Here is a 15,967-nt window from a genome sequence, read left to right as displayed (position 1 = left end):
CCTGATAATAGCCCCCTGCTTCAAAGTGGCACTGTGCCTTGTTTGGGGTGAAAATTGAATAAAAAAAAATTTAAAAAAATACTTGAAATTTTAGATATAGTTTCCTTGGACATGAATCTAACTTAATAACTTGATTTGAGCTCAAAATAATAAATGTTAAGTGGTCGTAATAGGGGTGAAAATTAAAAAAAATTGACTGTTTCTTTTTTTATTTTTTTATTTATTTTTTTTTTTCTCAACATACACCTCCAAACACCCGGGAACCGTCGGGATGAAATGCTAGTTATGACTAAATGCTAGTTATTAAAAGAAAAAAAAAATTAGCACTTACGATGTCAAAAAATGTCATTTATGTTACCCTCGAAATAAGAAAGATGTTTTGTTTCAATTTAATTAAGCGTCAATGAAAAAAAAAAAAAGCCAAGTAAATAATACAAATTAAAAAATATTTTACACCTGTTTAAATGTAAAAGAGAAAAAACTAAAAAAAACAAAAAAAAAAACAATGTAAATGATAAATTTTTTTTTTAATTTTTTGTTTATCATCATTGGATTGGAATTTTTATTTCTTTTAAATAAAACCTTTACCTTCAGTTTACTTAAACCTCTGATAAAAAAGATCGAAATAAGGAAAATGATTTTTGTTTTAACATAATTAGCCACCGAAATTACAAAACAACCCTGCCTAAATGCAAAAAAAAAAAAAAAAAAAAAAAAAGAAAAAAGAAGAAAAAAAGACCACCGTTACGTGTATGCAAACGCCAAAACTAAAGCTTATGAGGCAACTTCCTAATCCACTGGTCCACAATGCTGATTGCGAAATAATGTTAAAAAATTTTTTATTTAAACAAATTCAAAAAATAATGCTTGATGCATGCACATTGCACAGTTTTTGAAGTCGTTTAGAAAGAGAAAATTTTACTGACATTCCCTTCATTTAAAACTTTATTTCTATACAAAATAATTGAACATTTTTTTCTAATTTTCACATATTATGTGGCCAAAGGATCGCTCTTTCAGATGGTACTGGTTTTGACCTGGTCCGATGCTGCTGATAAAAGTTTTTAGTAGACATACAAACATTCACTCACACACACACATACACACACTAACAGGAAGGTGAGATTTATATTATAGACTAGCGGGGGTACCCGGCGTGGAGAGGTGTATAGTAAAGACTATGGAGCAACTCAACCCTAAAAAAGAAAAATGTTTCAATCGAACGAGTACCCATGCGAGCACAAAGAAACAAAAAAAATAATTAATCAATCCCCTAAAAAAATGGAATACCCGTGTGAGTGCAAAAAAAAAAAAAAAAAAAAAAAATTAGCCATAGTAGCCAGGCTCGAACCTGTAACGCTAAGAGCAAAAAGAAGTGAAAAAAGAAAGCCAACGGTTTAGCTGTTGCACCCACGGCGACTTACGACGTCGCAGCCATTTAAAATAAGCTTAGTCATTGCAAGGCGTATGATGACTTTGCAAAAATGTCGACACAAAAACTTACTCCTTCTTGAAAAAAATGGCTCAGTTGACCAGCACAGAATTAATCTTTTTGGACAATTTTTTTATATTTGTCATCCGAGAGGCCAATCTTTTTAATGATACCAATTTTGTCAGTGTTTGATGCGTTTGTCGAAAGTTTTTTGGAAGACATACACCCATTTTGCTTTTATATATAGAAGATAGAAGATGACTACTCTGAACCCTAATATTGCTACATTGATTTCTTCAATTAAATCAAAGTCGCTACCATAATGTTTTAAGACCGGAAGTATTCTGCATTTATGCAACAAAGAATCATGCGGATCATATTAGGCAAGTTTACAAAATCAATTGGATTTGAAGCATATTCATTTGCCTTTAAAGTCAACAAGTTTAAAGTGAGCCACCACGATCGATCCATTTCGAGAAGGACAATACAGCTGACCCAGTTGGTCGGTGGCCATTTTTCTTTTCTCTCTTCTCGCTATTCTACTGCCTCCATCTTTCAAGAATAAAAGTCAACAAATCCCAGTTTTTGCCCCGTGTTTTCCAATTCTAACACAGAAAACGAACACGTCAACACCAACCACTGTTTTTTTGGTTTTGCTCTTTTTAACCAAATGCCACCAAATTCAATCTCAGCCAGGCAGGTTTACAAAAAAAAAAAAAAAAAAAAAAAAAATTTTCGTTTTGTAAGAAAATAACTTATCTCCATTTTTTTTTTTTTTACACATAAAAAAAAAAATGGAATCTTATTAATGGTTTTAGGATTCTTTGCTTTAAAAAAAAAAGCAAAAGGCATAAAATAACAAATAGTAAAAAGATTAAAGTGACTAAAATAAACAGTTATTTTGTGACAAAATATTGAATCGTAAAAAGAATAAATAAACGAAATAAACATGGATTCTTTACCATTCTATTATATCATTTAATAGAAGGCCGCCCGGCATTGCCCGGTAGTAAAATACACTTAAATATGATTTTCTTTTTTTTTTCTTTTTTTTTTTTTGTCAAAAGAGTCACTACTTATCGAAGCCTGGAAGCTACTCGAGGATAAGGGTAAATGAGTGTACACTAGTCAATGGGGAAATGTCATATTAATTGTTAGTAGTGGAAATTTGGTAAATCGGATTACTTAAGGGGATGGCTCATCAAGAATTTGTTTACATTGGACTTGAAGACGACCATATTGTAGTCAGTTGGAAAGCAGGAAAACAGAACAAAGTTCCACAGGCGGGCAGTTCTAAGAAAGAAACTTTGTTCATGGAATCTATGTTTAGGTTTAGGCACAGATAAAGAGTGGGGGAAATTATTGATAGTAGTTTCAACTGGACGAGTGTTTTTTTATGAAAGTCAGGCTGGGGGTGGGACCATAGATTGAAGCTTAGACGAGCACTTGCCATGAAAATAACGATAAAGCAGAGACAGGCACACAATGCTTCTTCTGTGGGAAAGGGGTTTTAGGGAAGAGAAATGGGCATCCCCTATTAGGCTACAAAGTCTATTTTGAACTCAGTTAAGGCAGGATAAGCTGCTTCTGGCAGCTCCTGCCCAGATGTGGCAACAGTACTCCATCATTGGACGTGATATTTTGATTAATACAGATTTCATATTTATTATATTATATTGGACCCAATATATAATAATGATTTCAAAAGTGGCATCACTGAGAATCAAAACCAAAACATTTAGCTTCTTTGACGTTAATGCCTTACCTACAAAGACATGTTTGTTGCAATGGCTAAAAATTAAAACATGAACCAATAGCTATTACGTTACGTATGCATATTCGTAATGCCGTCATTCAACCTTCACTTAGCAAATTCCATTTTTTTAATTTTCATACTTTTGCACCGATTTTCCTTGACTAAGACCCAAAAATAAAGTTTTGCATGGATTCGAATACCTTATATATCAAGTTTCATGTCTGTAAACCAAAAACTGACAGGAGTTCGGTAGGCAAAATTTTTTAAACAAATATATATAAGCATACATAAATATATATAGAAAGAGGTTTGTGTTTACCTTTTTATGCAAATATTACGCAAGTATAAATTATGTAGAATATCTGCATGAATATAATTACACATAATAGTTCATAATAGCTTCAATTAAAGTTTAAAATGCAAAAGTCAAGTATCATGTTTCAATTGTGCTCTAAAGAGAAACCTTTATGTTGAACGCACCCCTGTTATATCAAAGAATATAGTTTGTTTGTTTGTTTTTTTTTAAGATTTTATACGCCGAGCCTTTTGGCTTGTGTGGTAATAAAGCTTCTCCAATGCACTTGTGATGTTAGGCTGTGTAAGGTGTTAACTTTGGTCAAAATCGTCTGTTCCTTCTTTTACTGGATTATTTCAATTACCGATACTTATCTAAGACAAAACTTATCGAAGAACGTGTGAGATTTCATAAAAATCAGCCCAGCCGTTTTCGAGTCCATAGGGAACGAACTCACAGGCACATAAAGTTCCTTTTATATAATAGTAGGTGTGTGTGTGTGTGTGTGTGTGTGTGTGTGTGTGTGTGTGTGTGTAGAGAGAGAAGAAGAAGAAGAAGAAGAAGAAGAAGAAGAAGAAGAAGAAGAAGAAGAATGAACTTTTGTTTGCAATGATAGAGGCAAATATTTGGAAGCCTTATTTCAAAGTGTTGTGAAAATAACTTTAAGCTGCTTTCGCTGAAGAAATGAATAAACTGAGCCGATAACGGAAACGAAAGTAGATCCATCATCTGAAATGGCCTCGGAGAAGTTGGATAACTCAAACATCTCTTCGCTTGTTTTGTTCAAAGAAAAAAAAAAAAAAAAAGGCAACACACGTTTATGCGCGGATCATAACCGTCTCTCTCTCATCAACTCGACACCATCCGACCGAGGGTGTTTCTAAAACTGAAGCAGCGTCACCAGCACGTTGGTACGGTTGTTGCGTTTCCCCGTGCAGCATAAACAATTAATAGAATTGTGCATGTGCAACAAAAACGGACGAGGGGTAGGGGTCCATATGATATGTAAAATACGAAAGTTGTCTCTTCATGATGTTGCTGTGCAGATTATCAAAGTCATATTGTGTTTCCTCCCATGACCGGGGAGCACGAGATATAAAAGGAGGTGAAATAAGAAAAATGAAGGGAGAGGAAGAGTGAGCGAGAAAATGCAGAGAAAGAGAGAGAGGGGGGTATAAAGAGAGAGGGAGAGAGGGAGTGAAGAGATAGAAAGCAGGAGAAAATGTGAAAAGTATAAAATGTGAAGAGAGAGAGAGATAGATAAAGAGAGAGAGAGAGAGAATAATCTAAATACAGAGAGAGAAAAATAGAAAGGTGAAATAAGAAAAATGAAAGGAGAGGAAGAGTGAGCAAGAAAATCCAGAGAGAAAGAGAGAGAGAGGGGATATATATATATATATATATATATATATATATATATATATATATATATATATATATATATATATATATATATATAGAGAGAGAGAGAGAGAGAGAGAGAGTTAGAGAATCTGAAGAGATAGAAAACAGGAGAAAATGTGAAAAGTATAAAAAGTGAAGAGAGAGAGAGAGAAATGTACAGACAGAAAAAATGTAGATAGAGAGAGAAAAATAGAAATGTGAAGAGAGAGAGAGAGTGAGGGAGGTAGAGAGCAAAAGCGAGAGAGACCAAAAAGTGTGAAGAAAGAGAAAACAAGAGAAAATGTGAAAGAGAGAGAGGAAGAGAGAGAGAGAGAATGTGTACAGAAAGAGAGAAAGAAAAAGAGAGCATGAAAGAAAAATGTGAAAAGAGAGAACAAGAGAAAATGTGGTGAGAGAGGTGTGAAAAAAAAAGAGAGCAAGCAAAAGTAAAATTTGAAGAGAGAAGAAGCAGAGAAATGTGAAGATGGAGAAAGAAAATCTGGAGAAAGAGGAAGAAAGTAAAATGAAGAGTGGAAAGAAACATGTGATGGGGGAGAGAGAGAGAGAGAGAGAGAGAGAGAGAGAGAGAGAGAGAGAGAGAGAGAGAGATCGAAATTTAGAGAGAGAGAGAGAGAGAGGTGTGAATAAATACAAAAAGAAGAGAGAGAGAGAAATGGGGAGAGAGAAAGGGAGAAAAAAGATGTGGAGAGGGAGGGGGGATGTGAAGAACGGGAGAAAAAGTGCAAAAAGATAATGAAAGATAATTGTGAAAAGAGAAATAGAGAGACGGGGAAATATGTAGAGTTTAATTTTTTTTTTATTATTATTATTATTATTATTATTATTATTATTATTATTATTATTATTATTATTATTATAAAATCATCTATATATCTATAAAAGTGAAAATGTGTGTGTGTGTGTGTGTGTGAGGACACTTCTCAACCTATATACTCAACAAATTTTTGATCTACAAACTGGAAATTTGGTGTATAGAGTATTCAGACATGTCGAAAACTTTTTAATTGGTTTCCATCTGCAAAAAAGGGCTGCTAAGAAGTCAAAAGTAAATTGGTATGTGAGAGTCAGGTTATTTTTATCTGTTTGTCAACTGTTGTTGTGCAAATTGTTCACATTATGTTAAGAATAAGTAGGTTTGAAAATTTTTTTTAAAGAATATGTCAAGATGGCCTAATGGTTATCGTACTTGACTCACTGTATTTAGATTTTGGTTTTGATCTCAGCTCGAGTTTGTTTTTTTTTTTACTTACAAGAAGTGAACTACTTAGAAAAAACAATACTTGCATGCACTTGTATCGGTTTCGTTGCATTTTTTTTTTTAACTTCACTTTTTTTTTAACTTCAATTTTTTTTTTAACTTCAATTTTTTTTTTAAACTTCAATTTTTTTTTAACTTCAATTTTTTTAATTTCAATTTTTTTTTTTAACTTCAATTTTTTTTAACTTCAATTTTTTTTTTTAACTTCAATTTTTTTTTAACTCTAATTTTTTTTTCAACTTCAATTTTTTTTTTAACTTCAATTTTTTTTTTTAACTTCAATCTTTTTTTTTTTAACTTCATTTTTTTTTTTTAACTTTAATTCTTTTTTTTAACTTTAATTTTTTTTTTAACTTTAATTTTTTTTTTTAACTTCAGTTTTTTTTTTCAAGGAATTTAACGTTTCTTTTAATACCGGACAATGCCGGGCACATCTTCTAGTTTGCAATAAAAATCCAAAGCAAAACAATTTCTATTAAAAATAAACTTAAATTTAGTATATTTGGTTACGGTTTTTATGAATAATAAAATGTTTGAACGGCCCCTAATGTATTCCCAATTTATTGTTGTCAAGCACAAGCACAGGCCTCACAATAGTATTGGTATGAATAAATTAAAAGCAAAACACATTTCCTTTTTTTAAATGCCAAGCGCGAATGCAGACCCCACAATATTATAGGTATTAACTCAATAAAAGTAAAATTATTTATTTCAAAGATTATACTCCTTGGTCTTTTAATTCAAGATCAAAGTGGGGAGGTCTTACTAACCAATTCTTTGCTTTTTCCCCCCACGTCTCTCTTCAATGTAATTATTGTATATACAGGGTGGAACAATAAAATTGTCACCCTAGAAAAGACGACATGATTCCATTTCTGTTTGATGGAAACCGGTTTTTTTCTTTTTTTTTTTTTTTTGCAGGCCATCTACTAGTTTGCCAATTGTGTGCAAATCCTAATCTCTTCGTCCGGTGGTGGGATTGGCTCTTGGAAACCAGTTTAATGCCACTGTATGTATGGACTTAGGAGAATTTAGACATACCCAATTAACACATTCACTAGGTATTCTGTTGCCAGGCTGATTAAAACCAAGAAGAGTGAAACAAATTATTTGCAACATATTTTTAATGTGGATAGCATATTTTGGAGTTTCTAAACACTTCTTGAGTGATAATAGGGGAGAATTTAATAACGATGGTTATAGAGAGTTGAATGATAAAATGAATATTGAAACCAGCACTACAGCCTCTGAAAATCCATTCAGTAATGGCACTGTGAACTTCACAATCTAATATTGGCTGAAGCAATGGAAAAAAACATTGGAATTTAAGAAATGTGAACCAGAAATAGCTTTGGCTTGGGATGATAGTGCCGAAAATGCTCTTCAGAATCATTCTGGACATAGCCCAAATGAGCTTGTTTTTGGATCCAATATAAATATGCTGTCAGTTTTGATGGGCCAGTTACTCGCATTAGACGCTTCAACAACCAGTGATATGGTTAGAATAAATTTAAATGCCTTACATTCTGCGAGAAAAAAGTTTATGGAGGCTGAATAAAGTGAAAAAATTTGGAGAGCACTACAATTTAATATAAAACATCATGCGGATGTAACAAAGGACAGTGTTTACTATAGAAGACAAAACTATAAAGGATGGCGCGACCTTGCCAAAGTTTTGGGTAAAGAGGGTCAATGTGTATTGATCCGACATCGAGGAGCATTCTACAGGATGCATCCATGGAACTTGATGAATGCCAAGGAATAAAGAAAATACAATTCCCTTAAATGAGATGAATGAAGTCTTGGAAGAGGAAGTTGAAGATCAACATGATGAAAATTCCATTAGTAAAACGAAGAAACTGAAAAACAATACTTCAAGGTCGAGTAAAGGAAAAAATAGTGGAATATAAAATTCTTGGAAGTAATGAGTGAAAAAAGGAAAGATTATGAGTATACACGCAAAAGCAACTGGAAATTATGGCCATTGGTGAAATATAGAACCAGCTGCAGAAAATGCATGTCTAGTGTGTATCAATTTTTTTTTTTTTTTTTTTTTTACACAGTGGTCACCACTTATCAAGGCCCGGAAGCCACTCAGGGATAAGGGTTATTGCAAGTACATTACGTTAGTGTGGAGATTTGATGAAGTGTTTGCTTAAGAGGGCGGTTCATTAGGAATTTGTTAACGTTGGACTTGAACACATCCAAGTTGTAGTCAGGTGGGAAGCAGGCAGACGGAACAGAGTTCCACAGGCGTGCAGTTCTAAGAAAGAAGCTTTGTTCATGGAATCCACGTTTCGATTTAGGCACAGACAAAGAGTGGGGGAAATTTTTCACAGTGGATTCAGCTAGACGGGTGTTTTTCGTGAAAGATTGGCAAGGGGGGACCTTGGATAAGGTTGATCAGTGGTGCGAACTCCCCCAAGTAACAGAAGGAGATGATGAAGAACATGTTTTCCTCACAACTGAACAAGAACAAGCAAAAGATGTGATTGATGCAAACGAGAAAGAAATAAAAAACACGAAAACTCATGAAGTGTATGAATGTGTCCCTAACATAGGTCAAAAATGCATATCAACACGATGGGTGACAACAGAGAAAGTTAAAGATAACAAAAAGATAACAAAGGCTTATCTTGTAGCACGCGGCTATGAAGAAAATTCACATAACCTAAAAACAGACTCTCCAACATGCAGCCATGATGCTATGCATCTTGTAATGTTAACAACATCCATTAAGAATTGGCAGGTGGAGACCCTTGGCAGCATTTTTGCAACGTGATATGCTAGAGAGAGAAGTATTTCTCAGACCACCATGTGAGGCATGTCCAGGATCACAAGTTTGAAAGCTGAAAAGATGTATTTATGGATTGAATGATGGGCCCTGTTCATGGTACAAGAGAGTTACTCAGGAATTAACTAAATTAAAAGGAATGGTAAATGAAAATGCAATGTTTCTTTGATTTATCAGAGAACTTGATGGATATTCTGGAAATGCATGCAAATTTTGTGGAAATGATTGTTTTAAAAAAATGTGATTTCGAAATTAAAGAAAATATTCAAGATTGAAATGCATGAAAATGGAACCTTCAAATTTCTGGGATTATGTGTTAGACAAACGGAAGATGGGATCGTTATAAACCAAAACAATTATGTGCCATCTATTTCTCCAATGGATATAATGAAAGGAAGATCCTTAAGTACAAATGATGAACTGAGTGAAAAGAAGAAGACAGATTTAAAAAAGACTAAATAATGTCAAACGATGGGGGTATCTACCCAGACCCGACCTCATGTATCATTTGATGTGTGCAGGATAAGTAATACCGGAAAACCTCCTAAAGTGAAGTTACTTTTTGAAGCCAACAAGTCAGTATTGAAGCTTAAATCAAAGACATATTCCATATCCTTTTCACAGCTGGGAAATCCTTCAGATTCACAGGTTTATGGTAAGATGAATAGACTGGCTTCTATATGCTGGTCATCACAAAAACTTGACCGAGTAACAAAGAGCCCATTGGCCTCCGAGACTTTTGTACTCAGTGAAGCTGCTGATGCAGGTGTAGTGATAGCTGCCATGCTGCAAGAAATTTTCAGACCTTAAAATCATTGTAAGTGACAGACGTTTGAGAGTTGATGTGGCCAGAGCAAAGGAAATATCGGTAAAATTTCCTAAAGTGAACTTATTTTTTGAAGTTAACAAGTCACTATTAAGACAGGTTCCATATCCTTTCCATAGCTGGGAAATACTCTAGATTTGAGTGTGGTTTGCTATTTGGATGCTACCTATACCAGCTTGGAGGATGGCTCCTCACATGGTGGTTTATCATCTTTGTTTATGGCAAGATGAATAGACTGGCTTCTATATGCTGGTCATCAAAAACACTTGACCCAGCTGCCGATGCAGATGTATTGAAGGCTGCCATGTTGTAAGAAATGTTCAAACTACCCAAGTTGCCTGCATTACTTTGAAAAACAGGCAATGCATCTTTGGTAGAGCCCTTTAAATCATCAAATCTTTGTAAGTGAGAGACGTTTGAGAATTGATGTGGCCAGAGTAAAGGAAATGGTGATAAAGGAAGAAGTCCGAATTGAATGGATCAGGGGACAGGAACAGGTCACAAACTGTTTGACAAAGATGGAAGATTCTACTAAAATTCTAAGAGACTTGTTGTGTTAATAGCCTGTTTTGTTTGTTTGTTTGTTTGCTTGTTTGTTTTTTTTTTTAACTTTGGCTTACACCTGGCACCAGAAGACAGCAACATTGTTAAAGTTGGAGTTATCGAACTTGGTGACCTTCTATATATTTAGTTATGTCTCGTGTCTTGAGTAGATATTTAATATGGTGTCCGGCTAACAGTAAGACATGTTTATTTATCATGAGAAGTACTAAGTGAACTAACACAAGTCCAAAGAAACTCAGGCTTGGCTGCAGAAGGAGTGCTATGACTTGGTACTCTTCTTTCACTGGCCTCCCCCTCCTCCCCGACCTGAATTTATTGGACTACTTTGTTTGGTCATATGTTAAGAACATTACCAACATGACCTCCCACAATACCAAAGCTAGCCTGAACACCGCCATTCGCCAAATATCAGCGCAGCTTCCACCGGTGCTTGTGGAAAAGGCATGCTCTCAATTCCGGACTCATATAGAGGCGGTGATTAAGGCTGAAGGTGGCTGCATTGAATAGATGTTAACTCTATTACATAATCCAGTTACCTAAATTGATTTTTTCAATAAATGTTTTAAAATAGAGTTGTAGTGTTGTTGTCTTTAGGGTGACAATTTTATCGTTCCATCCTGCAGAGATATTTATTTTCAATAAAAATTTTAGCCATTTGGGAAATGAAGTAACTGTGGTATTCTGGTGACTGATGATTCTAGATAAAAATAAGCACTTTTTAATTATCGCGACAAAGGATGACCAACAACAGCCATTTTCCCACACTAATTCGTTGTTGATGTAAATCTTTTATATTTTCGGCAAATAAATATTTCAAAGTGTAGTAACTGTCCAGATACTACACTTCATCTTTTTTTGCCCTCGATTGATGAAGGAGAAATCCTTCTAGACGGAGGCAATTTTTATTTTTGTTTTAGTCAAGAGTTAGCGTTTTGGGGAAACTGGAACTTCCACTCACTTTAAAAATCGATCCTGAGTCAAACCCTGCTCTCGTGCAAGTAAGCAGGAATCTTAAAATATTACTGAAAAGGCGAAAAAAAAAAAAAAAGGTGAAAAAAAGGCAAAAAGAAAAAAAAAGGTGAAAAAAAGGTAAAAAGAAAAAAAAAAGGTGAAAAAAAAGCAAAAAGAAAAAAAAAGGGTGAAAAACAGGCAAAAAGAAAAAAAAGGTGAAAAAAAGGCAAAAAGAAAAAAAAAGGCAAAAAGAAAAAAAAAGGTGAAAAGAAAAAAAAAGGTGAAAAAAGGCAAAAAGAAAAAAAAAGGCAAAAAGAAAAAAAAGGTGAAAAGAAAAAAAAGGTGAAAAGAAAAAAAAAAGGTGAAAAGAAAAAAAAAAGGCAAAAAGAAAAAAAAAGGTGAAAAAAAGGAAAAAAGAAAAAAAAGGTGAAAAAAGGCAAAAAGAAAAAAAAAGGTGAAAAAAAGGCAAAAAGAAAAAAAAAGGTGAAAAGAAAAAAAAGGTGAAAAAAAGGCAAAAAGAAAAAAAGGCAAAAAGAAAAAAAAAGTGAAAAGAAAAAAAAAGGTGAAAAGAAAAAAAAAAGGCAAAAAGAAAAAAAAAGGTGAAAAGAAAAAAAAAGGTGAAAAAAAGGCAAAAAGAAAAAAAAAAGGGTGAAAAACAGGCAAAAAGAAAAAAAAAGGTGAAAAAAAGGCAAAAAGAAAAAAAAAGGTGAAAAGAAAAAAAAAGGTGAAAAGAAAAAAAAGGTGAAAAAAAGGCAAAAAGAAAAAAAAAAGGCAAAAAGAAAAAAAAAAGGTGAAAAGAAAAAAAAAGGTGAAAAGAAAAAAAAGGCAAAAAGAAAAAAAAAGGTGAAAAGAAAAAAAAAAGGTGAAAAGAAAAAAAAAGGCAAAAAGAAAAAAAAAAGGTGAAAAGAAAAAAAAAGGTGAAAAGAAAAAAAAAAGGCAAAAAGAAAAAAAAAAGGTGAAAAAAAGGCAAAAAGAAAAAAAAAAGGTGAAAAAAGGCAAAAAGAAAAAAAAAGGGGTGAAAAAAAGGCAAAAAAAAGGTGAAAAAAAAGGCAAAAAGAAAAAAAGGCGAAAAAAAAAAAAGAAAGAAAGAAAATCCTAGACTTAATAGAAAGATAGATATACCAACATCTTAGTGGAAGCATAATAAAACCAAAATACAAAAATGCCAGACAGAAGAAACAACACAAGACACTGAGGGAGATGAAGACCCGACCCAACCCCACTCCACCAGCCCTGGGGATCATATCTACTCCTTCCTCTTTTACAGCAAATTGTTTTGCTAAATTCTGGTTTTATTTCTTGCTCTTATTAAAAGGAGCAAAATCAGATTGGGGTGGAGGGAGGATTCTTCTATTGTGGAGGAAAATCAATAACAAGCAATTTTTGACAAATTCCTTTGGTTTAGAAGAGAAAAATTTTAAGCTTTTCATTTGTCTGCGACGAAGTTGGAATCAGAAAATAATTCAGAAAATTCCAATGTCCCTATCTTTCACCATTAATCGCTCAAAATAGATTCGGTCCATTCACAGATGTGATGCAGGGGAGGTAACTATAATGTTAGACTTTTTTAAACAGCATATTTTATGAATAACCAGCAGGGCCATTCGTCATTGTCCAGGATCCTTATTTTCATAAATTATCCAGATTATAATAAAAACAGAAAATAAATAAAACAAGCATAAAACGAAACAATCCGTGTAATATTGTAATTTGAAATGTCGAAGTTTATTTTGAGACATAATCAGAGTAAAAATACTTATGCCCCAGGCGAGAATTGAACTCGCTACCTTTGTCAGTAAGTATGGAACACTAACTGATTGAACCATCGAGCAATTTATGCTACTTACAGAACAGACAGATGCTGCCATTTTGATTAGAGTTCTTTCTTTCTCTCTTTCTTTCTTTTATACTCTCTTTCTTTCTCTTTTTACAGCTGAATGTGAGTTAGCCAGCGAATCTAAAAAAGTTATCTGGTTAATCAATTTGTGTTATGGGTGACAGCAAGAAGGATTTTGAGTGTAAGAATAAAAGCTCTCCCTTTTCCTCTATTTACGACTACTCAAGGATATAATATCGCTCAGTTTTAATTATTAAAATCTATCGTAAATGCATTTTCTTTCTAGACCAATATCTGCTTTATGTGACTGTCGAAACAGATTTGATAATGTATGTTGCATTAGAAAGTCATACTGATAGGAGTGTAAAACTGAATTTCATTTTACAAACTTGAATCTATCACTGACCTGTCCACCAAGTTCTAATTATGAATGCCCAACAGTCTTTGTTTTATCACCATTCAATGATATGTGGAGACACTTAGTTGATCATCTCATTAGTAGATATGGTCTTAAATGGGTTTCACATTCACCAGATTCTTAGCCCCCCCCTTCTCCAATCTTTACCTGTGGGGTTGTCACAAAGATAATGTATATTAAAACATTCAAATTATTCTTGAAATGAAGAGACTCATCACAGCCAAAGTCAGGATAGTGCTAAGAGAGAGTACTCATGCAACTTTTGACCTGGATTTCTGTGGTATTGGCTTGGGCTTGACTAGAAGTTGGTGAAAACTACCGAAATAAGCTGAATGCTGATCAAATGTCAAAGCACTAGGAGAAAAAAAACAACTAGTCAATTTTTTTCTTTTTTTTTTTGTAAACAAAATATATTTAAGTAATTTAGGGGGTATAAACGTGAGGGAGGCGATATTTTTATTTTTATTTTTCAAATCATTTGTCTGAGCATTTGATTAGCCAAGGAAAATTGGATTTTTTAAATGGAAGCAGACGACTTTTTGAATTGGCATCGACAGCCGCCCAACAGTCAACTAAAAAAATATTCCTAAAGAAATATCTTGTTCTCTAATAAACGAAACAAAAAATATAAATATATTTCAACTTTTCTTATATTCAGAAAAAATCTGTCAGCTGTATTAAGAAAACACAAAAAAGAAGTTTTTCAACAAGAATAACTACAAAAAAGATATTGAAACTTCTCTTAAAGAATATAAACGAAAGCTACAAAAAATATATAGAAAATTTTCTTGAAAAAATATAAACAAAAACTGTACAAAATATATAGAAACTATTCTTGAAAAAATATTTTTAAAAAAATATATATGGAAACTATTCTTGAAAGATACAAACAAAAACTACAAAAATATATAGAAACTATTCTTGAAAAAATATAAACAAAAACTGTACAAAATATATAGAAACTATTCTTGAAAAAATATTTAAAAAAATATATATATGGAAACTATTCTTGAAAGATACAAACAAAAACTACAAAAATATATAGAAACTATTCTTGAAAAAATATAAACAAAACTACAAAAAATATATAAAAACTTTTCTTGAAAAAATATAAACAAAACTACAAAAAATATATAGAAACTTTTCTTGAAAAAATAACATAAACTACAAAAATAGATATTGAAACTTTTCTTAAAAAAAATGTAAAAAAGAACAAACAGATTTTTGTTAAAAGTTAAAAAAAAAAAAAATTAATAAAAATATTTATTAAATTTAATTGTTGTAATTAACAAATTTTTTGTAATAAATGTTGTTAATTATGTTTCTTGAAGTCTTTTATTTTACTCAATTTGTTCTGGCGGCTCACATCAACTGCCAGTCAAGCCCAAGCCAATGTCATGGAAATCCGGGACAAAAGATGCATGAGTACTCAAGAAAATGGCAACCCCTTATGTCCCAGTGGCAACATGCCTTGTTTGGAGTGGAAAAAGAGAGAGAGAGAGAGAGAGAGAGAGAGAGAGAGAGAGAGAGAGAGAGAGAGAGAGAAGTTTGCTAGTGTTATTGGCAATACTCCACGTTTTATCCAGGTGCAGTTATACATAAAATAAAAGACTGTTGGACATTCTTGATTGAAACTTGATATACAAGTCAGGCTTAGACTGAAGTTCATACACACTTTCAAACAAGGTTGGATTGTAGAAAGGAATGTGAATTTTATTAACAATTCTGTGGATTATATTTTTTGAGAAGGGAAACAGGATCTTGCATTCTGGCGTTAAATGACCTAAAAAATGATTGATCTAATATATAACATTATTTTATCAAATGTTTAAAGTCAGACCTAAATAGCAATCCATCTGAAATAATAATACTTGATTTGGACTATTTTCTTCTCTTTTGGCATTTATTCACTGAAATAGATTTAAAGGTTCTCTCTTTGGCTATTAATATATATATATATATATATATATATATAACTACTTCATTTTCTCACATAAATTAATATACGAAAGTATAAATTTATGCATAAACTTTAAGTATTTACTTCAACAGTGCTCAATACGTAGGTAGAGCTAGTTAGTAAGTTATAAAATATATATGGCGATTAAGCTATACTGAATAAGCGCGGAATATTCAGTGTAGCATAATCATCATATATATTTTATAACTTACTATATATATATAATTAAATAATAATTATTTATTTATACCTAAAAACACTAGTGTTTCATGCTTACGCAATCATCAGTGTAGAGTAACAATTCCTGCTGGTAATGAGATTCAAATCCAGCCATGAAGCCACCCTTTACTTCATTTGCTGAGTCTTTACCCCAGAGCCACCAAACAATTGCCATGGGAATGAAGGAAATTAAAACTATTAAACGCCCAATTCAGGCAAATATACTGACAAGTGATAGTTTTCCTACAAGCAG

At 32.7% G+C, this 15,967-nt stretch overlaps 2 protein-coding genes across 5 annotated transcripts in view; one reads left to right on the top strand and one right to left on the bottom strand.

Annotated features, from left to right (window-relative positions):
* The window catches only part of LOC145247940 (nuclear receptor subfamily 1 group D member 2-like), a 490,243-nt gene that overhangs the window by 31,047 nt on the left and 443,229 nt on the right, over window positions 1–15,967 (bottom strand). The gene's annotated exons all lie outside the window — the stretch shown is intronic.
* Window positions 1–15,967, top strand: part of LOC145247945 (putative sodium/potassium-transporting ATPase subunit beta-3) — a 238,430-nt gene that overhangs the window by 206,815 nt on the left and 15,648 nt on the right. The window lies entirely within an intron of this gene.

Source organism: Euprymna scolopes, chromosome 26 (assembly GCF_053919585.1).
Source record: "Euprymna scolopes isolate OS-2025 chromosome 26, ASM5391958v1, whole genome shotgun sequence".
In the NCBI taxonomy this organism is placed as follows: Eukaryota; Metazoa; Mollusca; class Cephalopoda; order Sepiida; family Sepiolidae; genus Euprymna; species Euprymna scolopes.
Note: the sequence above shows the minus strand (reverse complement) of the source record. Positions and strands in the feature narration are given on the sequence as shown.